The sequence below is a fragment of the Dama dama genome, chromosome 13 (assembly GCF_033118175.1).
Source record: "Dama dama isolate Ldn47 chromosome 13, ASM3311817v1, whole genome shotgun sequence".
In the NCBI taxonomy this organism is placed as follows: domain Eukaryota; kingdom Metazoa; phylum Chordata; class Mammalia; order Artiodactyla; family Cervidae; genus Dama; species Dama dama.
Genome location: NC_083693.1, coordinates 29,051,117 through 29,076,734, shown reverse-complemented (window position 1 = coordinate 29,076,734; position 25,618 = coordinate 29,051,117). Strand labels below are relative to the sequence as shown.

Below are 25,618 nucleotides of genomic sequence, written 5' to 3'. Positions count from 1 at the left end.
AGATACCCGACGACGACAAGGATCATCTCTGTGTGACCGATGAAATAATTTAGCCAAGTTTAGGTCGAGATAGCAGGCAGCTGACTTGTTTCATCTCTTCCAAATGTACAGAAACGACAGAAAAAATAGGAGCTGAGAAAAGTAAAAGGGCACAGATGGGCTCAAAAACACAGCTCCAGAAATGGAACAGAACTGAAAGTAGTGAGTGGGGAGCCATAACACCTGCCAGATCTGGGCCAAACTGCGGGCTGGAGGCTCGCTGTGCGGGGCCATAAAGGGCTGAAAGCGCTCGCCGTGAGATGGGGAACCAGAGCCGGGCCCTCCGGGTTAAAGACCCACGGCTTCCAAAGCAGCAGAGGAAACAAAAAAGAGAAAGGGAGAGGGAGAGAGACAGCACCATCTAGGTGCCAAGCTCCCCTTATATTTCATGTAAAACACGTCCTAATGCTTTTAAGAGTACCTCTGAGGTAGGTACTATTATTATTCCATTTTACAGATGAGGAGAAGACTCTCGAGAGTCCCTTGGACAGCAAGATCAAACCAGTCAATCCTAAAGGAAACCAACCCTGAATATTCATTGGAAAAACTGATGCTGAAGCTGAAGCTCCAATACTTTGGCCACTGACTCATTGGAAAAGAGCCTGATGCTGGGAAAGACTGAAGTGGGGAGGAGAAGGGGACAACAGAGGACGAGATGGTTGGATGCCATCATCAGCTCTCAGTGGACATGAGTTTGAGCCAACTCTGGGAGATGGTGAAGGACAGGAAAGCCTGGCATGCTACAGTCCATGAGGTCGCAAAGAGTCAGACACGACTGAGTGACTGAACAGCAACAGATGAGGAAACTGAGGCATACAAAACTTGAGTGACTTGCCCAAGGTCACACAGGTAGTAGGTACAGAAACCAACATACATGGCAGGCTCCAAAGAACATGCTTTTAACCACCACGCTGTGCTACTTGAAAAGAGGAAAAGTAAGAAAAAGAGAAAAAAGAAAGTGGATGGTACAGGACACAAATGAGACGTCAAGAGCTTGCTCAAAATCATGACGCTGTACCATAGTAGAGCTGGGATTCAAGCCCAATTTTCTCTGATTCCGTCACACCAAAATGATTTAAAAAGAAAATGAAAGCCAGTTGGAGGGGAGATTCAATTAACCTTCAGAGTAGCCTTGCTCAAATTCAAATTTTTATTATTTTTTCCTATCCTTGACAAATTAGACACAGAGGACCAGGCTTTGTTGGGGGGGCAGGGGCGGGGTACTAAGGAGCATGTCTCCAGCCACATCACAAGCCACCTGACCTTTCCAGGGCTTGGCTGTCCACTATAAAACAAGGGATGTGCCAGATCAGAGATCTTAAACTGGCAACCCATGGGATGGCATTGCATTTGGTTGGCATTTAAAAAAAACAAACAAACTGAATTTATTAGCTGCTAAGTTATAAACACCAGGAGATTGCAGATAAAAATCTGAATCTCTTGTTTCTCTTGAGAAGAAAAAAAAAAATCCAAAGGTTTGGGAAACTGATCCAGCATCCTCACATGGCAGCAATGAACAGAGCTGAGCGGGGCTGACCCTCTAGACAGATTGTGCTCTCTCCAGGTAGCCACCGTCCCAACATGGTCCTCAACAATGATCTCTGACCTCCTTAATCACTGATGGTACCTGAATGGTCCCTACAGGCATCCGAATGTGCAAGCCTTGGGGAAATCTGAGTTCCCTACTACTTGTTGTTTAGTCGCTGAGTCATGTCCAGTTCTTTGCGATGCTAAGGACTATAGCCCTCACCAGGCTCCTCTGTCCATGGGATTCTCCAGGCAAGAATACTGGAGTAGGCTGCCATTTCCTTCTCCAGGGGATCTTCCTCATCCAGGGACTGAACTCTCATTTCTTGCACTGGCAGGCAGATTCTTTACCACTGAGCCACCATGGAAAACCAAGGTCCCTACTAGCCCTGAATGAGTCTATGTTGATTGAATATTCAAAACATACACTATCAGTATATGTATAAATGATAAGTTAATACAAAAGAATTATGGAAAGGCAGGGTAGCAAATAACAAGATATAGTATGTTTTATTTATTGATATTTACACTGATGTTTATTTATACTTTTATTCTTTTTTTTTAAATTTTAGAAGTCATCTATCAACCTCCTACTAATTTTTTAGTATTTTATTTTTATTTATTTATTTGGCTGTGCTGGGTCTTAGTTGTGGCATATGGGATTATGTAGGATCTTTAGTTAAGGCAAAAGAACCCTTAGTTGGGACATGTGAGCTCTTAGTTGTAGCATGTGGGATATAGTTCCCTTAACAGGGATTGAACCTGCGCCTCCTGCATCAGGACCACAAAGTCTTAGTCCTTGGACCACCAGGGAAGCCTCCTACACTTTTACTCTTTCCACAAACTATTTGAGATAGCTTCAAGAGCATACTGGATACACATGCACAGAGAAAGATTCAGAAATGCAGTTAACTGCTGAGTGCTTCCCAGTAAGAAGTCCCAGGACTTCCCTGTCAGTCCAGTGGTTAAGACTCCATGCTTCTAAAGCAGGGGACACGGGTTTGATCCCTGGTCAGGGAACTAAGATCCCATATGCCCTGCGGAGAGCCCGGAAGAAAAAAGAACAAAAGAGGTCTCTGCTTTCTTCAGAACAGAAACCTAGAAAACGTGCCTAGCTAGAAAAAACCAACTACAGATCCCAGCCTCTGTTGAAGGTAGGAGTCCACGTGACTAAATGTGGGCCTGTTCTGAAGGGGCTGGTCTGCTCTCTGGGGAGACGCCTAAAAAGGCAGGGCATTAACTGTTCTGCCCTTTTCCCTCCCTGCCTCCCTGGAATGCAGGCAAGAGGTCTGCAAATCCGACGGCCATCTCGGACCATGAAGGGACCATGAGGTCACTCTAGGAGCCACACTGAGAGGACAGCAGAGGAGAAAGACAGAGGCCCCGGGGTCCCTGATGATTCCATGGAGCCACCATGTCAGACCTAGACTGCCTATCTCAGGATTTCTTTTCTGTGAGAAAATAAACCCTTGCATGTTTCAACCGCTGTTATTTCTAGACTCTCTGAGTCTGTAATTTCTAATTACACAGGAGGAAGTACTATCTCCCTAAATCTTCATGGATGTTACCCTGGCTGCGTTATTATTAGAGCATAGGCAAACTTTTCTTTTCCAAAATTCATAATGACTACAATTTTTTTTATTACCAAAAATAGCTTCAAAATGGCAATGAACAAAATCTAAAAAGAAGTGAAGAAACTCTGAACAAGGAAAATACCTACGTCAAGATATATAAAACTAAGCATGTGACTAAGTCTAGACTGTATCTGAGCTTTCTGACTGCCAGGGGGAAAGGGGGAACCTAGTTAGGCTTGAGGGTCTCCAAAATGCAGAGATAACATGCATTACACTCTTCTCACCTCCCAAAAAGACACTCAGAGAAAGGAGGGATTCTTCTGGCACAAATTTATTTTAAAAAAAATTCTTCGAGACTTTACATAAGGGGACCTTGAGTAATGTGACAGGCAATGTCCTCCTACAAGATTTTTTAATAGCAAATGCAGTAGAGAATTAATTTCCTCAACTCTTGAAAAACACCAAGGGTTTAAAATTGGATTTAATTCCTGAAGGCGATCCTATGAGAGGTTTCTAATTATTATGGTCCAAATGCAGAGCCTTGAGCTGAAGCTCCGAGAAGCAGGGCAGTTCTACTGTACACGGCTAGGGCCACCTTCCTTGAACTTCGGTGGGCTTAAAGACCTGATGACCTATGGTGTGCCTAGAACTGTGCTAAGCATTGTGTAGAACCACAATCAAATAGAATTCTCATTTTAGCTGGGGAGAAGAGAAGTTTGTGTTAGGGTTACATTGACTTTAGAAACTTTGGGACAAGAGTAAGTAGTCCAGGAAAAAAAATACATGGGTAAAGGACTTATGGCGCAGCTAGAATTAGAACTGGGCGTTAGTGAAGTGTAGATTTAGAAGAAGTTTGTGTGTAAGTCTGTGTGAGGGAGATTCTTTATGTGTGTGCATGCGTACATGTGCACTATACACATTAAACCAGGAATTAACTGGCAGTTGTGGACTAACTCTTTGATATTCATGTTCATTTCTCTTACTTCATTTTATTTTACGGTCTCCTTTCTTTCTAAGTTTGACCTGCCACTAAAAATTAATATTCTGTACTTGTCGCAGCCATAACAAACTTAGCTTCCATTGAACTTTTGGTGGCTTCCCCGATGGCTCACTGGGTAAAGAGTTGGCCGCAATGCAGGAGACACAGGAGACACGGGTTCAGTCTCTGGGTCAGGAAGATCCCCTGGAGGAGGAAATGGCAACCCACTCCAGTATTCTTGCCTGGGAAATCCCATGGACAGAGGAGCCTGGTGGGCTACAGTCCATAGGGATCACAAAGAGTAGGACATGACTAAGCACATACGTACTTTCTGTGCGTCCCCTCTCCCTTTCTGGGCAAGTGAAATTCAGTTAAAATGGACCTCTGGCAGCCTCGGGCTGAGTATGCATTAGACGGAAAGGAGACATTTTCCTTCCCCACCTATGGTGCACCTGATCAGTGCTTCCTCCACACCCAGCCCCCACACTTCTCTGCTCCCACCAGTCTTTTTTTTTCCTATTTTTTTGGCTGTGCCACACATCAACTAGGATCTTAGTTTCCTGACCAGGGATGGAACCCATGCCCCCTGCAGTGGGAGCTTGGTGTCCTAACCACTGGACTGTTAGGAAGGTCCCCTAACACAGTCTTTTTGTGAGTGGGATTTTGGTGCTGTAAATGATAGTTAAAATTCCATCTGTCGTCTTGACATTTAAAAAGTAATCCAAGGTGTTGCCAAAGGCTCAACAGGAAAGGAACTTTCAGTATCCTCCTTGGTCTCTAAGACATGCATGGGCACCTCCATCTCCACTGGTGCGACGGCCTGGGCTTCTCACTGCTCCCCCATGATGAAGGGCGTTATTTTCAGATGGAGGCACAGATTCCAGGAGAGACGCCCCAGTCTGGGACCTGGGTCCTTGTGCTTGCTCTGCCCCTTCTTAGCTGGTGACCTTGAACAAGTCACTTAACCTTGCTGGGCCCTAAAGAGCTCATTTGTAAAAGGAGAGGACTAGATTAGAAGTTGATGTTGCCAACCGTCTCTCTCAGCTCAAAATTTCTGAGATTCTGAGGGATAGAGTTGCAGCCCTTGGCTTCAGAGCACAGGAAACACTCTCTCTGTGCTCGGTAACAGCAGACAGCCCTGTTTTCCAGTCTACTTTGTGGACCATTAAACAATAAAACTCATAAGAGCTAACAACCCTCAGGGCCTCTGTTCTTCCTGCAAATAAGTTAAAGAGTAATATATTTTCAGCTGTGCCATTTACGCCAATAATTCCATCCTATTCATTCCAACTCCACGAGTGGGGTTTCAGCCTTGGAATACTAATGTTTACTGAAAACCTAAAACTTACACTGAAGAAAAGGAGAGAAATACCAAGCAGAGACCTCACACGTAGAAGACTCAATGCCTGGTAATAATGGGGTGAAGACTGTTCCCCCGAAATCCATGTCCACCAGGAAACTGTGACTGCAACCTTGTTTGAATATAGGGTCTTTGCCGATATGATCAAGTTAAGGTGCAGTCACACTGGTTCAAGTGACCCTTAACCCCACAACTGGTGTCCATGAAAGAAGAGAGACATCTGAACACAGAACACAGAGGACAGGTCACGTGAATGAAGATGGATGTAGAGACTAGGGTCATGCCTCTCTGAACCAAGAACATCAAGGATTGCCAGCAATCCCCAGAAGCTAGGAGAGGGGCAGAGGGAACAGATTCCCTCAGAGCTCTCAAGAAGAACCTGGCCGGTTCTCAGAACCTTGCCAACAGGGGAGTGGTTGTCCAGTGGTTAGGACTCTGCGTTTCCAATGCAGTGGCCACAGGTTCAATTGCTGGTCAGGGAACTGAGATCCCACTTGCTGCATGGTGCTAAAAAAAATAAAAATTCATTTAAAAAAGAACCTTGCTGACACCTGATTTAAGACATCTAACCTCCAGAACTGTGACAGAACAGATCCAAAGTACCTCTAGTGACTCAACTGTTCCACACCCTTGTCCTCAAGAGGTTGATGAGAACTGTTGCCACATTCTTTCCAAAGTCACCCAGACAAGTTCCAACTGATACAAACCACAATCAGCTAGCAACACGATACTCCCAGGCTACTTGCATAACACACGACAAATTGTACTCTGGGTCTAAGTGTTCACTGGCTTGGACTCATTGCCTCTGAGATTCAGCTGTTGGGACCATCCTTTCCTCTCCTGTTCTAGGGAAGTGAAATGAGGGAGCCCAGAGATGAAACATCACCGGCTGGGAATGGAGAGTCCCCTTTTCCTTGCCACCCAAAGGACCTGACAAGCAAACTTCAACACAGACATGGGTCCCATGTCAAATACACTTCAAGGAGAACCAAACCAAACTCTTAAAGGATTTCTCTCTTCCAAGTCCAATCTAGTTGAAGTAGATTATGCTTAGGTTCATTCCCTGGAGTAAGGTGACCCAGTGTCAAACCCTGACCACCACCCCCCCCCCCCAGGTTTGGTGTTTGTCTTTGGGCCAAATTTCTTACCTCCTGTGGGCCTTGTCTGCAAACCGAAGGTGTTAATACACAGAAAGTATTTTAAAACAATCCCTGACATACGGTAAGTTAAGTGTCAGAAGTGTCCAACTCTGCAACCCCATGGACTGTAGCCCACCAGGCTCCTCTGTCTATGGGATCTCCCAGGCAAGAATACTGGAGGGCATTGCCATTTCCTTCTCCAGGGGATCTTCCTGGATCAGGGATCAAACCGCGTCTCCTGCATTGGCAGGCAGATTCTTTACCACTGAGCCACCTGGGAAGCCCTTAGATAAAAGTAGTCAACTCTAAATGGAGGCAACATGACATATTTGGGGAGAAAGCAGGGAGGAAAAGGGCCAGTTCCTCCCCACTTTACCTGCCATTTAACTAAGGAAATTGGGGCTGTTGCACACACACACACACAGTCACGCAGAAGGGGAGAAACGAGCCCAGAGCAGACTTGCTGGGACAAAGCCTGGCCACCCCTTGGGAGCTGTTTCTCTGCACTTGTTAAGTGCTCAGTGACTTGGGACAGAAGGTTCTGAAGTGTGTCCTAGTCAACTCAGAGCTGTGCACTCTTGATAACCCGAGCTGACTTCGGCCCCATTCTGATCTCACAGTGAGACTTCAATTCTCTGGGTCAGTGCCTCAGCCAGGAGCTCAGAGAGCCGCCTCTTAGCACAGCCAGGCTGTTCCAATCCGGTGTGTCCTCCTCCCAGGGAGACTTCTGTGGGCTGAGTCTTCAGGGTAACCGGGTTTTGAAATTCCGCGTCTCACCACTGCCACCACCTCAAGCCCCAAATTGATGGAGAACCCTGGCAATGACAGGGCTAATTGTATTTTCCAGAGATGCCAAGACACATTGATTAATTAACTGATTGATTTCTGAACACTAAGCATCAAGTACCCAGGCCCTTTCCTTCAGCAGATCAAACCAGGGACCAGCTCTGGTGGCCTGGGACCAGGTTATGGTGCTGGGGTGTGGGTGGTGGCAGGAAGATCCAATTGCTAGTTCCTTACAAATCAGGTCCTATGAGGGGAAGGAAATGCTCTGAGTCACACGCAATTTGGTAAAGAGAAGGGGATATCCAAATGATTAAATATATTTAGGTTAACCTTACTCTCAGTTGCGTTCAAAATGAAGAGCTTGAAATTGCCTTTTTGTGAAAACTCACCCAAGTGATAACAGTGTCTTTTAACCATATTCTTACACAAAGTCATAAGCTCGTGCATTCATCCTGCTGCAATTTCAGAAAGTCTCCTACAAGTGTCTAGTAAAAGCAAAGTCATCCTATAAGAGAAAATGTGAACCTTGTACTTAAGTATCAGGAGTGACTACTAACCCACAGGTTTCACAAAAGAACTAAACTAAAAATAGCTGGAGACTGTGTCACCAATTAAGCAGGCACATTGAATTGAGCCCTTTTACATGCATTTACTAAATCACTGAAAGGGAGCTGGCCTCTCCCATTAGCAAATAGCCTTCCTCAAAGAGTAGTACTTTCTATTGGAAGACAATGGGTAAAGCACTTAATAAAATTACAGGAAAATTGTTTTCTCTACAGTCAAGAAATCATTCAATACATTCCTGAGGACAAATCTCAAATTCTAAGCCAAGTGTTTCCTCTATGGAGACCCAACAGTTTTCTAATATGACAGGCATCTTAATGGAGAGATTTGGTAACTTCAACATTGTATTAAAAAACATATACTGTGGGATGTCTCTGGTGGTCCAGTGGTTAAGAATCTGCCTGCCAATGCAAGGGACATAGGTTTGATCCCTGGTCCCGGAAGATCCCTCATGCCATGGGGCAACAAGCCCATATGCCATAACCACTAAAGCCCAAGTGCCGTAACTACTAGAGCCCAAGAGTCCTAGAGTCCATGACAAGAGAAGTCACTGCAATGAGAAGCCTCACAATGCAACTAGAGAAAGCCCATGCACAGCAATGTAGAGCCAGTGCAGCCTAAATAAATAAATAATAAAAAAAAACACTATTTAAAAAAACACATACTGTAATTAAAGTCTGTAATATCAAAAGAAAATCTCAGTTTACCAGAAACCAACAAACCCAATTGCCTAGTATACTGGAATTTTTTTAAAAGATTTTTTTGAAGTGAACTATTTTTAAAGTCTTTATTGAATTTGTTGTAACACTGTTTCTATTTTATGTTTTGGCCAGGAAGCATGTAGGATCTTAGCTCCCTGACCAGGGATCAACCCCTGCTTTAAGTCTTAACCACTGGACCACCAGGGAAGTCCCTGGAATTTTTAAGAGATAGGTACAACTGAAGAGAAGGGCATCTCCAGATTTATTAAACAGAAGAAACTTCCAGGGCATGTGATGGGAACAGCAAAGATCCCACCCAGCAAACAAGCTTCTAGATGGAGGAAGCTAGGGATTGGGTAGGAAGGCAAGACCTAGAGCCTGGCACAGCCCTTGGCTGAACAGTGACTGACCCCGGGGCTTCCCTGGTGGTCCAGTGGTTAAGAATCTGCCCCTGCAATGCAGGGAACATGAGTTCGATCCCTGGTCACGGAACTAAGACCCCGCATGCTACGGAACAAGTAAACCTGCATGCCGCAATTGGAGAATCTGTATGCTGCCAAAGAAAGATCCCGCATGCTGCAACTAAGACCCAATGCAGCCAAATAAACATTTATTAAAAAAGAAACTCTAGGTTCTAACTTATTAAAAAAAAAAAAAAGAAGAATCATTTACCTCATGGAACTCACTAAAACAGAAAAGAAAGTTTCACCCAGACCTGCAATACAAGGCACTTACAGCCACCTTCAGTTAATGAGAAAATAAAAATAATCGGGAGTCCCCATTCCTGAGCATTCTGTCCCAAGGGCCCCAGAGCCAGATTGGTGCACAGTACTTGGCTAAGACACACACTTGGAAGCTGTAACAGGAGCATGACCACGATGTGCGGCCCTTTATAATCCTGACGCTTGCCTGTCACCACGCAGGCAGCAAGAAGTAGGTCTGTACTTCTGGTGGTTATGTGGCGCTATTCCCTGCTCTGAGCATGGGCTGTGCTGTGGAGCTCTGAGTAGATCACTTGCCCTCTCTGGGGATTTTGAAGTTTACCCTAAGAGCCCCTGTGGTATAATCAAATGACAAAAGATTTTTTTTTTTTTCCTTCCATTTATTCTTTCTTTTATTGAGGTGTATTGGACATACAGCACTGCATATGTTTAAGGTGTTTACATCATTAAATGATGATTGCAATAAGTTCAGTGAAGCTCCATCACTTCATACAAAAACAAAAATTAAGAAATAGAAAAGTAAGTCTTTTTCTTTGTGATGAGAACTTCTAGGATTTACTCTCTGAACAAGTTTCATATATCATGTTGTATATTACACCCCTAGTGCTTTTTAATCTTATGATCTTTGTTTGTACCTTTTGCCCTTCTTCAATTTCCCCTCCTCCTGCCACCTGCCTCTGGTAAGCACACATCTGATCTCTTTTTCCATGAGTTTGCCCATATGTTCTTGAAGTAAAATTGACCTGTAACACTATGTCACTTCCTGTTACACAACCAAGTGACTCAATCTGTCCATACTTTAAAAAAATGATCACCTTAAATCTAGTCACGATATATCACCACACGATATATTACACAGTCATTCACTATGTTCCCCACATTGTACATTTCACAACAGTGACTCATTTATTTTGCAACTGGAAGTTGGTACTCTTAAATCTCCCTCATTTATTTCTTTCTTCCCCCCACCGGCCTCCCTTCTAGCAACCACCTGTTTGTTCTCTTTATCTCTGTTTCTGTTTTGTTTCTTCATCTGTTTTGTTTTTTAGATTCCACATATAAGTGAAGTCATACAGTGTTTGTTTTTGTCTGACCTACTTCACTTAGCATAGTACCCTCTAGGTCCATTCATGTTGTTGCAAATAGCAAGATTTCATTCTTTATGATGGCTGAGTAATATTCCAATGTGCATATATACTGTATCTTCTTAATCCATTCATCTATTGGTGGGCACTTAGATTGCGTCCATATTTTTATTGTTTAGTCACTTAGTTGTGTCTGACTCTTATGACCCCATGGACTGTAACCCGCAAGGCTCCTCTGTCCAAGGGATTTTCCTGGCAAGAATACTGGAGTGGGTTGCCATTTTCTTCTCCACAGGATCTTCTTGACCCAGAGATTGAACTCGAGTCTCCTGTGTTGGCAGCTGGATTCCTTACCACTGAGCCAGCAGGGAAATCCAATTGTAAATAATGCTGCAAGGAACATCGGGGTGCATATATGTTTTCTAATTAGTGTTTTTGTTTTCCTCTGATATATACCCAGAAATGGAAATGCTGGATCATGTGGTAGGAGGTCTATTTATAATTTTTTGAAGAAACTCCAACTATTTTCCGCAGTGACTACATCAGTTTACATTCCCACCAACAGTGCACGAGGATCCCCCTTTCTCCACATTCTCACCAACAGTTATGTGTTCTTTTTGATAAGAGCCATTTTGACAGGTGTGAGGTGATGTCTCACTGGGATTCTGATTTGCATATATCTAATGATTAGCAGTGTTGAGCCATCTGCAGTGTTGAGCCATCTTTTCATGTATTTGTTGGCCATCTGCATGTCTTCTTAGGAAAAACATCTATTCAGAACCTCTGTCCATTTTTAAAAAAATTCAAGTTCAAATGACATAGATTTTAGAGTCATAGGCCTTGAATTTGAGTTTAGGTTGTTCCAAGTGACTTTGAGTGAACTACCTACATTTCATGAAAGTTCACTTTTTCTTCTATCAAGTAGGGGAGGGGAGATTACATTACAGACTATGGATGGAAAGAAGTTGGCGAAATTATGTTGGTTAAGAAAATGCTTTGTAATTATAAAATACCGATACACTCAAGATACAGTTTGCAAAATGCTTAGAGATTTTTACAGGAAATCTGCCTTATTACATATTTCAAGGTTAGAAAAACATAAAGAAACAGCTCGAGGACTTTCGTGGTGGCACAGTGGATAAGAATACGCCCGCCAATGTAGGGGATACAGGTTCAATCCCTGGTCTGGGAAGATTTCATATGCCGCGCAGCAACTAAACCCGTGCACCACAGCTATTGAAGCCCAAGCTCCTAGAGCCTGCGCTCTGCAACAAAAGAAGCCACCACAAACAGAAGCCCATGCATGAAAGGGCCAGTACAGTCAAAAATAAATAAATAAAATTGTTTAAAGAAAGAAAGAGCTAGGGAGTTCTAAACATATGAAGAACAGGGGAGTTGGTCCCTAGGCAGTCTTGAGCTTGACTTTGTCAGATCTTTCTACCAAGGACACTGAAAATCTAGAAGAATAAAACTTCAGAGGCTCTGACATGAAAAGGGCAGCTCTCTGGGTTGATATATTTTGGGGTCTTAGCTAAACAGAAACAGAAGGAGGTTCACATTCTCAAAAGTTCCTGTCTCCTCGTCCATCCAACACAAACATCCCACTGTTGTTCTGCACTTTCCTCCCAGTCCATCCATTAAGGAAGTTAGTGTTTTCTGCCTTCTTTAAAGCCCGAAGACAAGTCTCCAATGTTATTCCTAGTCACCCCGCAGCCTTCCTCCTTCGGTTTTTGTTTAAATTGTGCCTGTTTCAGGCAGGCATTTGATCTGAGTCCATCTCCACCTCCACCGAAGGCAGGTGAGCCTCCCAAGGAGCAGAGACTCAGCCACGAGTTTATAGGGGGTCTTCCTCTGCCGGGCTTTCCCTATGCCTATGTGACGCCCATCATTAGTTTCCTGGAAGGTAAGTTAGATTTCACTGGAAATGGGGGAAATGTTTCTCCATTATTGGGAAACTGATCCCATTTCCCCCAAATTAATTTACTTGTGTAAGTTGGATGCACTCTCAAGGATAAAGCAGTGGTTTGTAAAAGTAGGGGCTTCCTGGGTGGCTCAGACAGTAAAGAATCTGCCTGTAACGCAGGAGACCAGGCTTCAATCCCTGGATCAGGAAGATCCTCCTGGAGAATGGAATGGCAACCCACTCCAGTATTTTTGCCTGAGAAATCCAATGGATAGAGGAGACTGGTAGGCTACAGTCCGTGGGGTCGCAAAGAGTTGGACACGACTGAGCGACTAACAATTTCACTTTTCACTTTGTAAAAGTAGGGGACAGACACCCCACCCCCACCAGCCAAAGTGTGTCAGTATCACTGGGGGGAGCTATTTGCAAAACTACATCCCACTTCTGACATTCCACTCTGCTCCCCACAGGTACCAAAGGCATTAGCTTCATTCTAAGCCCTATGGGGACTATGAAAGAAGTACAATACACGGCATCCAGGAAATAATGAGCAAACAATGTAAACCTATATATAATGAAGAATGAAATCCTAAAGTTCCAACTATGAATACTGGAGGAGCTCAAAGGAGGAGGTGGACTCAGATGCCTAGAGAACCATCTAGGGAAGGGAGGGAACAGAAAAGAGGGAAAGGAGGGGTGGGTGCAGACCTCAAGCTGGGCTCAAGAGTGGAGCCAAGACCTGAAGATGCTGGACAACCAGGAAATTGGCAAGCAGGGCAGGAGGGGTGAGTCCGGGAGCAGCGGGAGTGGGTCACTGTGGAAGAAGCTTCGGGGCTTTACTTCCAGGGGGAATTCCAGACAACAGCTTGGAAGATGATGCCCTGGTGAAGCCCAGTGGGCTGGCCCACTGGGGTACGGATGTGCCTCGGTAGACTTGAGAAGCCCTTGTTTGGCTGGGTGTAACCCGACCCGTAGGATGTTGGACAAGCATTGTCATTCACCTCGTGAACATTGCCCCAAGTTGCCATGACATCACAGTAGTTTTTGGACAATCTGCTGAAGTATACAGGAGTCTTCAGTTGAGGACCATCCCCTCCAGGCTCTCAGAAACGTCCCATTTCCTACCTTCGTGTTTTGCAGATACTTATTCATGACTAGAAAATCAGCAAGCTTCATTGCCACATAAAAGTGATGATTCATGTCCCTTTGAGCTCTGCTGGGGAGTCTGGTCTATGCCTTGCTAATTCAGTCCTCAGTGTACAATTCTACACAAGTTTCAATTCAGAGTGTGGAGCACGGGAGTGGGGGAGGGGGCAGCACTCTGTAAATATTTATTAATGGATTGAGCCTGGGGAAAAGGGCTAATGCATCATCACCTTTCTGATCCTTGAGCAGACTTTTTCCATGAGATTATTACATTAGGTTGAGAGATACAGGCCAGTAGGAGTAACTTCCATACCACAGGGGCTTCCCTGGTGACTCGGTGATAAAGAATCTGCCTGCAATGCAGGAGACCTGGGTTCCATCCCTGGATGAGGAAGATCCTCTGGAGAAGGGAATGGCAACCTACTCCAGTGTTCTTGCCTGGGAAATCCCATGGACAGAGAAGCCTGGTGGGCTACAGTCCATGGAGTCGCAAAGAGTCAGATACAACTTCACTGCTGGACACACATGCACGTGTGCCATGCTACAGTGGGTCAAGAGAAAAAGCTCAGTGTGACGTGGGCTGTCAGTAGCTTTTGGATATTTGAAAGAACATCTTGCAGTTCAGGCAAATAATTATTCATTTAAGTGAAAGTTTTCCATTTTTTGTCACTCAGACAAGCTAATGTCCAACGCCATGCTTCTCTTTACTTTTCCCCCTGTTTATCTAAAGGTTCAGAGAATTATAAATCTACTTCAGAAACTGCTCATAAATAAGGGGAAAAAAGAGAATTCAATGCAAAACAAACAAACAAACAAGCTGTTTTATGTAGCAGAAGAAAGGAAAGATGCCCAACGAGCAGGTAGGCAGAAAACTACCCATTGATTGTTGGCATTCAGATAAACACTGAAATACTAATAGAAGACTCATGGCTCCTGTTTATTACTCCAAAACACCCAATGCAACAAAACTGTCTATGTCTTTTGCCAACTGACATGAGCTTATTTGAGCTGGAAAATTTTAATCTGAATACAATTAATCCTAAGGTTAACCTCGATTGAGAGGTTAATGGAACTTTAAAAAATGGGGATCTTTTTTTTAGGCTGTTCCCTATGGCATGTGGGATCTTAGTTCTCTGACCAGGGGTCGAACCAGTGCCCCCTGCATTAGCAGTGCATGGTCTTAACTGCTGGACCACCATGGAAGTCCCCAAGATCATTTTTAATATCTAAGAAAAAAGGAAAAGTCCTTCCTTAACCATCTGTGGAACAGGTTTGTGTAAATAGGTCAGAACAAGTCTTGTTACAAAGATTTCCGCTTCATAGAAATGCTCCCCGGAGGTGTACAGGGGTGGTGGGGTAGTGAGGCTGCTTACAGTAGGGTGACAGGCTTTGGGGGCAGACAGATCTGTCCAGAATCACAATCCTACCACTAACTGGTTGTACGACTTTGGGCAAGTTTCTTAACCTCTTTGCACCTCAGTTTCCTTACCCATTAAAATGGGGATGATAGAGTGTCCTGCTGTTACCATAAAAACATTAGATGCAAACACGATGACTTGGCAATGGTGTGTCCACCAGATGTGGCAAAAGAGGGAATCGATTTATCCAACTGGACTAGAGGGTCCCAGGGCAGAGCCCAAAGTGTGGGTCTCTTCAAGCCTGATTAGTCTAGGTCCTGAACTTGCCTGTGAGCAATCACCAGCAACCCCAATTTAACCATCTCATGCAGGTGATGAGTAGATCACAGACATTCTACACATTCCCGTACCCATTCCTGACCAGTAGCTTGTCTATTAGCTCCCCCAGAGAATTTGTAAAGTTTATGATTCACAGATTAGGGGTCAAAGACCCTCATCCTGAAATCCAGTAAGTGTTCTCTGGCTAATTCTAACTAACAAGTCACTGTCTCTTCAAAAGGAAGGAGCAGAACCAGATGAAAACAAAATTCCTATTTGTGTAGCTCTACAGTTAATCAAATGCTTGTGAGCTAAATATTAATACATTACGTTGGTTAGTCCTCAAACAAGTCACAAAGTGCACCGCTGTTGACAGTGGAGACCTATACGGAATTTATTGTTTACAGAATGCGTCCTCAGACATTACCTCACTCGGTACTTACGACAGTTCTGTGAGTTATTACTAATGCCAGGGAGGAGGAGTCTGAGGCTTGGAGACCCACCCTGGGCCAGGCCTGGCAAGGGCTCTAGGAATACAGAGAAACAAGCCACCTGTCTGTCTTGGAGAGCCTTCACAGAGCTGGCTGGATCCTGATCCCTTTGGCCCCACTGACAGCAGCTCTACACGTCCTCTCCCATTCAAAGAGGGCCTTCTCGAAATCTGCATTCCCCTCCCAGGCTCTGTAGTGGCAAAGTCAAGATTTCTCTCGCAATTTCAGGGTAACATCCAGCTTTCTATGTAGAGGCAATAAATAGAGTGATGGGTGACATTAATGACAGACCAAGTGAAAGGGACTAAGTTTTCTAGACTGGGGGAAAAGTATGCTTGACTATCATCTCCTTAGCATTTCCCATCCTCTTACTATTTAGAAGGGAACATTTTTCAATGTCATTGACAAGAGTGAGCGAGCACTTTATTTACATGATCAGAATAGAAATGGGAATTGCAACCGGGGTATTTGGAATCTGAGAAGCTGAAGTCTACAGTTCGGGCCACACAGCAAACTATAGCTGGGAGGGGCTGGAAGCTCAGCAAGGATTCATGGAAATCCAACTCTGGGCCAAACAAGGGGCCAACAGTGGGGCAGAGGGTGTCCAGTCCCCAGAGAGGAGCCTGGATGGTAGAGGCCCACCAAAGAGAGGGCTCAGTAAATGCTTCTTGAAAGACGCTAGAGCAGGGACTCCTCTGAAGATCCAGTGGTTAAGACTCCGAGCTTTGAAGGCAGGGGTGAGGGTTTGATCCCTGGCTGGGGAACTAAGATCCCACACCCTCTGTGGTGTGGCCAAAAAAAAAAGACTTCAGTGCAATCACATCATCCTAGGAATACTGTGCTTTCCTGAATTTTTTGAGAGCAGTAATGCCATAGCTAGATACTGGAGAAAAGTTAACATGATGCCAAACAATACATGCAGAGATTTGCTAAAACACATCACTCCTCGTTAAGTGAACAAAGCAAGGAACAGACTCAAAGGGTATTTCTCTTTGTTCAACAAAAACATGTGGAAAGGAGCCATGCATGACACAAACATGACTGGAAACCTCTGTCATGAGGTTAGATTCCCACTGGGGTATTTCAAACTCAGGGGCCAGGTGGCCCCCTCTATGGGAAAAAAAATAGTCCTGCCTTGTATTCGATTCTTACATTAAATTGCTTTTTTTCTTTTTTAAATGCAGGGACCCCAGAAGAAAGGAGCTCTAATTTATGTATTTATTGGACACTGAGTGGCATGGAGGATCTTAGTTCCTTGACCAAGGATGGAACTTGCGCCCTGTCTTGGGAGCCCAGAGTTTTAATCACTGGACCACCAGGGAAGTCTTTACATTGAATTACTTTTATTCAATTATTATTTCCTATACTATTTCTTAAAATATATAAACATAAAACCAGACATAAATTTACCTTAGCACTTTTCCAATTATAGAGACTAAAATGAATGTACAAATAAATACAAATAAAATTACCCAAAGAGTATAATTCAGATTGACCACACTTGACTACATCACTTTCCTCTGCTGGAACCTGTTTCAGCCTCCATTTGCACACCTGGCTTCACCTGATGCTATCTTTTCTCCATATTAAGTCTATCTCTGTGTTTTTCTCATAGCAGGTTAACCTGGCTATAACCATAGCAGGTTCCCCTTCTGATGAGTTCATCAGAAATTTACACACAAATAAAGGGCACTGAGCAACCTCCCCAGTGGTCCAGTGGTTGATTTTGGTTGTTTGGTTGTTTAGTTGCTAAGTCATGTCCGACTCTTGTGGCCCCATGGACTGTAGCCTGCCAGGCTCCTCTGCCCATGGGATTCTCCAGGCAAGAATATTAGGGTGGGATGCCATTTCTTTCTCTAGGTCCAGTGGTTAAGAGTCCAATTAAGACCTGGTGCAGCCAAATAAATAAATAAAAATAGAAAAATAATAATAACAGGCACTGAGGCAGCCTGGCTGGACCCTAATATAATATGGTCATCCCAGTGATCCAGGCATACCTTTAAAATATTGCCAATTATCATTAACATGAGCTCTAAAAGTCTGAGTGTTCTTAATTTAAGGAGAACTCAAAGAAACTCAAGGACATACCCTTGGTCTTGGATTGGGAAATATCTGTAACCCAGAAGGAATGTCGTGGTACTGACTGCTGGAGGAGAGCAGAAGGTGCCATGGGGACTCAGATGAGAAGTCACATTGCATCTCAGAAACAATATGAGCCACCACCTGACATAGAACATCAAGAATTTAATACATGTAAACATACGCTTCAAAAGACTGATGTACAAGCACATCACATCAAAGGGCCTCATTCCAAGCTGTGGAGGTCCCACCCTGGCTTCCCCCATGCCTCATCCTTAAGAACTACAACATGGCACTTTATTACTGTGGTTTTTTTTTTTTTTTTTTTTTTGCCACAGCTTGCAGGATCTCAGTTCTCCAACCAGGGATTGAACCCAGGCCCTTGGCAGTGGGAGTGCAGAGCCCTAACCAGTGAACTACCTGAGAAGACATGTAAGACATGAACGTACCCTGACTCCCATGAGTCAGCTTGCATCACTCTGACGGCACCATCGCATATTGACATTGTGTGGTCTGTATCCCCTAAAAGAAACTGGGCACAAAACTGTACCAAAGGATGCCACAGCTAGGTTAGCTTAAGTGAATGGCCTGGTTTCCCAGCAGAAGAAAAGCTAGCACTGTTTAAGGAAACTGAAAAAGGGGAACCTTCCTTGAATAGAATCCTCTACTTCAGACCTTCTCCAATGCCATGATTCAATTTCCATTAGCAAAACTGTTTCAAAAAATTATTTATGTATTTAAACTGTTGGCTGCACTGGGTCTTTGTTGCTATGCGCAGGCTACTCTTATGGGTGCTCGGGCGTCTCACTGTGGTGGCTTCTCTCACTGTGGCTCATGGGCTTAGCTGCCCCGCAACATCTGGGATCTTCAGGGACCAGAGATTGAACCCGTGTCCCCTGTACTGGCTTTCCTGGTGGCTCAGATGGTAAAGAATCCACCTGCAGTACAGGAGACCCAAGTTCTATCCCTAGGTAGGGAAGATCCCCTGAAAGAGGAAATGGCAACCCACTCCAGTATTCTTGCCGGGAGAATCCCAAGGACGGAGGAGCCTGGTGGACTACAGTCCATGGGGTTGCAAAGAGTCGGATACGACTAAGCGACTAACACACACCCCTGCACTGGCAGGCGGATTCTTATCCACTCGGCCACCGGGAAGCCCTCCACCTTTTTAATCAATCTAAATATGTTCTGTTTAGAAGGCTGCTCTATATTCTGGCAGGTGGACCCTTCCCCATTTTTGGTGTTAAAATGTCTTTTCTTAAATGATGGTGATGATGGAAGAGTACAGAGCTTTTTTATTTCCCTATTTGAAAAACAAAATTTGGCAATCCTGTGTTGGACTTCCTGATTTTTTTTAACTGCTGTCACTGACGTGACTAAGTAAACAGTACACAAATACATGCCTAGCGTGACCATGCAGAAATGGGTTGGTTTTTCAAAGCTTCTAACTATCCTACCTCCAGAGGCTGACTGATAACATCACCCCCTCTCATATTACATCACACAGCAGCTATGGCACAACTAATTGATAACATGGACGCCTAGCGAGGAGCAAAGATCAGAATGCAACGATTCTCCATTAGACTGGCTGACTGACATTATGAAGATTCAAAGCAAGGTCAAGGTCACTCTAAATTAGATTCGGAAGGAAATAAAAACAAGATGAAGATTAAGACACATGGAGAATGGGAAAGACTTCTGAGGAGAGAAAAAAATTATATTCCCAAATATCACTTGGGAAGGATGCTTCACAGAGGTATAGATGTGAGAGCTGGTTTTTCCTGGGGTGAGAGAAAGGAAGGGGCGGGGCTTAACAAAGCCGACCAAACAGGAAGTTGTGTCAAGAAGGGAGGGTTCCCCTTCTGATGCCTAAGGTGGACACGGAGCCGGGGCTGGGGTGTAGGAGACTCGGTTAGACATGGCAGAGATGCCGAAAGGCGGATCAGGAAGGCCCAGAGCTTTCCCTGGAGACCAGAAAGCACAGCAAGCTTTCCCAGGTGATTCCAGCACATCCTGCCCAGAGGGCAGGCCAAGGGCCTAAGATCCAACGCTCATTTTTCAGCCTCCCCACTCTCCCTTCATAGGAGAAGCTTCAGGAGAGGCCCTCCCCCTCACCTAGCCTCCTCTAAGGCTCAGAGCTATAGGACATAGAGGAGAAAAATATTTGCCCTCAAACATCCACAAAAATGCCTTAGGATCTCCATGTGAAGCTGTTGCCTAAATAAGACTGGTTCTTAGCAGCCTTGGAAACAGAATTGAATAGATCACCTTTGTGAAAAAAGATTCTGAAGCTCTTCCCATACTGCAAAGAAACACTAAGTGGAAAAAGGCAGGGTTCCAAATAGCAAGTATCATCTGCTACCATTTGTGTAAAAGGGAAAGATAATCATAATGGATTTGCTAATAGATGTTATAAAATATCTTGGCTGTGCCCGGAACACCTCTGGAGGATGAAAAAATCAGTGACAGTGGTGCCTCTAAAGAATAAAACAAGGTGGCGGCATCAGGGATGGACAGAGATGTAGTTCCTACCTCACTTTTGTGCCTTTCGACTGTTTTCTTTCATCATGTAGATTTGTTACCTACTAAATTTTTTTTTGCATTAAAAACACTGAAAAATTTTAAATAATAATAATAAAAAAAACAGAATAGTCTTTCTGGAGCAAAACCAAACACCCTTGTTAATCTGGACAGCTGTCTTCCCGGCACACACCAGATGCTCAGTTTGTTGAACTTAATGAATCTCTGCTTAAAAGAAAACAAAAGAAAATCAGAAACCAGGCAAACCCAAGGGTATCAGTTCTAATTCTCTAATAAGCTCTTTACCTGGCTGTTACTTAACTACCGCAAAAGACCAGAAAACAGGTCCTTGGGTCACATGCCCTGCACCCAGTTGGGTCCAGTGCGCCAGCCTCATGGGTAACAATAGGTCTGGTGGCCTGTCCACACCAGCCCTTTTATAAATAGAAAACATATAATCCAAAAACATGATGCCTTGGAACCAAGACCACAAAAACAAACGTGCAGATAGGAAAATGATCCTGAAGGGAGATGTCAGCACCTACAAGGTATCAGTACAGAAATAGCAGCTTGTGGGTTAAAATACGTCAAGCACCATCCAAAAAGGTTAGAACATGCAGAGCTGCTATGAAATCCTCATGCCAGAGCACATGAAGAGGTGGCCTGAACTCCCTGTGCCCTGTTCCTAGGGACAGTATAGCCCAAGATGATACAGGAAGGCTGAAACACCCCTTGCCCCAGTCATCTATACTCTTAAATTGGTCAAAAAGTACTCAAAACCCACACTACAAAAAAAAAAAAAAAAAAAATCAGACTGTTGTAAGCAGTAGGTTGTAGCAGAAATTCTGCCACACGAATTCCATTGTATTAGAAGGCTCTCTCTCCTAGGGCTTTTCAAAGAGCCAGGTTACAGGCAAAGAATAAGATAGACTTCACCACGGTCTTCCCTAGGACTAAAGATATTATTTTGAGGTGTGGACAGGAGCTTGGGACAAGGGTGGTGGGGAACCACTATACTCTCTATGGTCCCTGCCAGAGATTCCCAGGAAAAAAGTGGAAATGGAAGAAGGGAATGGCAACCCTCTCCAGTATTCTTGCCTGGAGAATCCATGGGCAGAGGATACTGGCGGGCTACAGCCCATGGGGTCGCAGAGTTGGATATGACCCAGAAACTCAGACACACACACACACACACACACATACACACACACAAGAAACAACAGCAAATGAGAAGCCCTTTCACTCAGATGTTACGAGAAAAGAAAGCAAGAGAGAAAAGGGCCCATATTCATACACAAAGAAACTACAACAATTATTCTAAGATGGCTGAGGTCTAGAATGTCCTAGACAAAATAACACAAACAAAAACCCAAACTCAGAATCAACTGTTAGGAAGGTGCGAATCAATGAACAGTGATCATCTTTGGTTCATTCTAGAAAACATGTAAAAACACAGAAGGGAAAAACCAAAAGTGACCAGATTCCTGCAAGAAATAAAGATGACAGGTTATCTTCTGATGAAAAGGGAACTGGCTGGCAGATTGAGAGTAGATATTTATCAGACCCGTGAAGGTGACAAAGGAAGTGAAGGTGAAAGCAGAAGAGAAAGAAAGGGAATTTCCCCAACTAAAACAAGAGGTAAAGAACCATTCCACTGCACGTGCCATCTGGTTTATTTCAAGCTCAAGAAAAGAACAGGAAAAACGCAGTGAAATTGGTGAAAGAGCTAGATTACCAGCAAGAATCAGTCATACACTTGTGCTTCTGCCAGGGAAGGCGGGCGCTGCTGGTGCTTTCCCTGCTCCCATGACTAAGTAACTTACTTAAATGCATTTGACACATGATCCCTGAACTTCCAAAAAGCACTTAATACAGTGGCTCATGAAATCGTAATCTAAAAATGTTCACCCATTTATAATCACGCTGCCTCACACTGACAACTGGGACGAAGGGCCGAGCAGAGGGGAGAGATATTTGGAAGAATGCCGCGGAGACTGATATCATCAGGGACTTTATCACTTTGGGGGGTTTTTCTCCCTATTTTAAAGAGAATGAGATTTGGAGTCTAATAGAGAGTATAATTACAAGGAGAGGACTAACAGAGACAATGAATTACCTGATTCAATAAAAGACAGAAAAATAAGCAATAAATAAGAAATAGAATGCGATGTGACTTGGAAAACCCCACAGACATCTGTGCTACAATGAAATCTGGAATATGTTTAATGAACTGGGGGAGTGGAGGCAGGGGAAAAAATCAGTTCCTGATAGAAAATACTGGCGGGTAAGTACGAAGAAAATAAGGATTAAAAAGGCAACAGAAGACTATATTTAGCAAATCCATAATGCTTATTGTGTGCCAGGCACTGCTCTAACTGCTTCTGATATCAAAACCTCAAAACAACCTCTAATCTAAGTACACATTATTTTCCTTGTTTCAGAGGTGAACAAGCAGAGGCACGGGCTTCCCTGGTGGATCACCTGCCAATGCAGGGGATGCGGGTTCGATCCCTAGGTTGAGAAAATCTCCTGGAGAAGGAAATGGCAACAACCCACTCCAGCATTCTTGCCTGGAAAATTCCGTGGACAGAGGAGCCTGGCATGCTACGGTTCGTGGGGTCACAAAGAGTCGAGTGAACAACAACAGAGGCACAGAGAGGTTAAGTGACTTGCCCAAGGTGATAGCCAGTAAAAAGCAAGGCTAGGTCAAATCCAGGCACCCTGGCCTCAAAATCTGTGCCCTTAACATCTCTGCACCCCACCCCTAGAATTTCAACTCAGAAGAGTGAGAAAAGTAGCTAGGAGTGAAATACAAGTCATGCACTTGCTAGACCCAGGGTCAACAGATCAACCTTTAGTCATGGTTCTGTGATGACCAGTCAGTCCTCTGACCTCCCCAGGCTTTCATTCCTTCACCTGTGCATTGGAAAGGCTGATTAGATGAGCTCTACCTAAGGTGTCTTCAGCTCTACAATTCCACAAAACCATGCTGACAATCAGCAGTGTACAGACCAGTCTGCTTTCTGACTGGTTATTCAAAGGTGAATTCACCCTAAAACAGGCAGCACACTTGCTATTAAGGTTCCTTCTCTGTCTCCTGACTTTCAGAAGATTATTATGTCCTCTCCATTCAGGCAAGTGAAAGAGGGTAGTGAAAGGAAGGCTGTATGGTTTCTCTTCTGGACTCTGCTTTGTGTGGTTGCAATGAAATGGCCCTCGAAAAGCTCTGGGCCAGATCACATTAACTCTACTAAACCTACAGTCCCTCCCACTCCCAGGCATCTCTCAGGAGTCCGATCTTGGAGCCTGCCTTTGGATCTGGTTACCGGAATGCAGGTGAAACTGACACACTTGAGTTGAAGCAACCAGAGAGGAATTGGGAAGATTAAGAGAGTTCAAAGGAAGGAGTTTCGTGATGTCTAAATAAACCTTATCTTCTGGCTATGGTCTGTTCTCTTTGCTAACATCCACTCTTGAGAGTGAGACCACCAGTTCATTTGGGATGAATTCAACACCCTCTTTCAAACTAGTGAGCCCCCAGCAGTATTCTTCTGGAAGTAGGCCTCAAAGTCAGAGTGCATCTGTGTATGAAGAAGGGCCTTTACAGGTCAGTCGTACAGTCCTCTGTTGCGAGTCCTGTCTAAGCATCCCTGGCAGGTGGCTGTCACTTGGCCTCTGCCTGCTCACTTCCAAGGTCGAGATGCCGGCTGCCCCGCCTAGCAGGGCCTGTGCTGCTGGACAGCTCTCACTGGGGGGAAAGACCACGAAGCGCCTAGAACAGTGCCTGGCAAGGAGCCGAGCTCAGTAAGTGCGCCTCCAAGTGGGTCAAAAGCTGCCTCCTTACAACTTGAACCCATCAGTCCTGAGTGTGCCCCCTGGAGCCCCAAAACGCAGAGACCCTTCGGATATTCGGGGCTGTAATCAGATTCCTCGGCCCTCTCCTTACAGATGTGGATCCCAGATCTCCATCACCAAGCTTGGCAGACCCCCCTCGCCAGACCCCCCAAGTGCGCACTGATGGACCAATGACCGGTAGGGAGGCCGCAGTCGGGGATGTCCCCAGCCTCGGTATCTGAAGCTGCAAGGGACAAAGGGCTTTCAGGAAGGCGTATCCCACCCTAAGTGAACCAGGCTGCCTCCCTCCCCGCCGGCCCTGGGGACCCCCGCAGCGCCAGGTGACAGGCCCCCTGAGGAGCCGGGGCTCTCAGGCAGCTGCGCGATGGGCCGAGCCAGGACAAGGGATCTCGAGGCTCAGAGGCTTGACCCGACTGATCGCGGGCTCGATCGCGGCTCAGCGGAGCTCGCTCGGCCGTGGCTTTACCTGTGCTTGGTTGACTACAGCGGCCCAGCTCGCCCCCGGTCGCGCTCCCGCAGCTCCGCGGCTGCCGCCGGCGGTCATGGAAATGCAGCCGGAACCCCTGGCCAGTGCAGCTCCCGCCGCTACCGGCCCCGCCCAAGCAACTGCCGCCACGCCCCTGACGACCGCTTCTGCCACGCCCCTAACCGCGGAAACCCGCCTGTTCATTGGGCAGCCCAGCGGCTGCTCCGCTAGCCCCGTGCTCTCATTGCACTCGGAGGGCAGCCCATTGGTCAGCGGACCTGCTCCTCAGAGCGGAGGCGGAGCCCTTAGCGAAGAACTCCAAGACAATTGGTTATTTTTGACGTCGTTAGCCCGTGGGCCAAGGAACTATAGGATAAAGCCAGCGCGGAGGGGGCAGGGAAAAGAGAGGAGGGCTAAAAGATGGGTCTTGTTTGATGCTGACGGAGGCGGGGTGCAAACAGGGAGGCAATTGTGACCACAAGCCGGGCGGGGTAGAGTCAAGTGTTGTCTGGGTTTGGGAGGAGGAAGGCACGCAGGTAGTTCAGCTTCTGGGTCTGAAGGCTTCAGGCCGACCGATGGACTCACCTGTAGTCCAGGACACCAGGACAAAATTTCGGGTCGTGTCCCACGAGAAAGGAGGCAGGTTAGTGAGTCATCAAGCCGCAAGGGGAGGAAAGGATGAGGAGGCAGCCGTCTCTAGCCTCTTCTAGCTAGGGAGGTGTGATGGGGACATGCGGGGCAGTGTTGATCTCAGTTATTGTCCCACTGTTCTTTCTGTCCTTATGACGACCCTTCCCTAGTTAGAGGCAGCCTGGAAGAATGTGGCCTTTGGAATCCTAACTAGAACTCTGTTGGCATGTACAGGTTACATGGTCTTGAGCAAGTCATTTAACCTTTCTGCTTAGGTCCAGATTTTTTGCTTTGGCAACTGAGATGAACAGTAGTTGATGAGAAGATTTAATAACTCTCCACGCCCCCCACCCCCTGGGCTTTCTTGGTGGCTCAG

At 45.3% G+C, this 25,618-nt stretch overlaps 1 protein-coding gene across 1 annotated transcript in view; it reads right to left on the bottom strand.

Annotated features, from left to right (window-relative positions):
* Nucleotides 1-24,741, bottom strand: part of ABHD2 (abhydrolase domain containing 2, acylglycerol lipase) — a 108,580-nt gene extending 83,839 nt beyond the window's left edge. The window contains exon 1 of the mRNA XM_061158677.1: nt 24,613-24,741. The gene's annotated coding sequence lies outside the window, so the exon portion shown is untranslated. The remainder of the gene's footprint in view (nt 1-24,612) is intronic.
* Between the last annotated feature and the right edge of the window lie 877 nt (nt 24,742-25,618).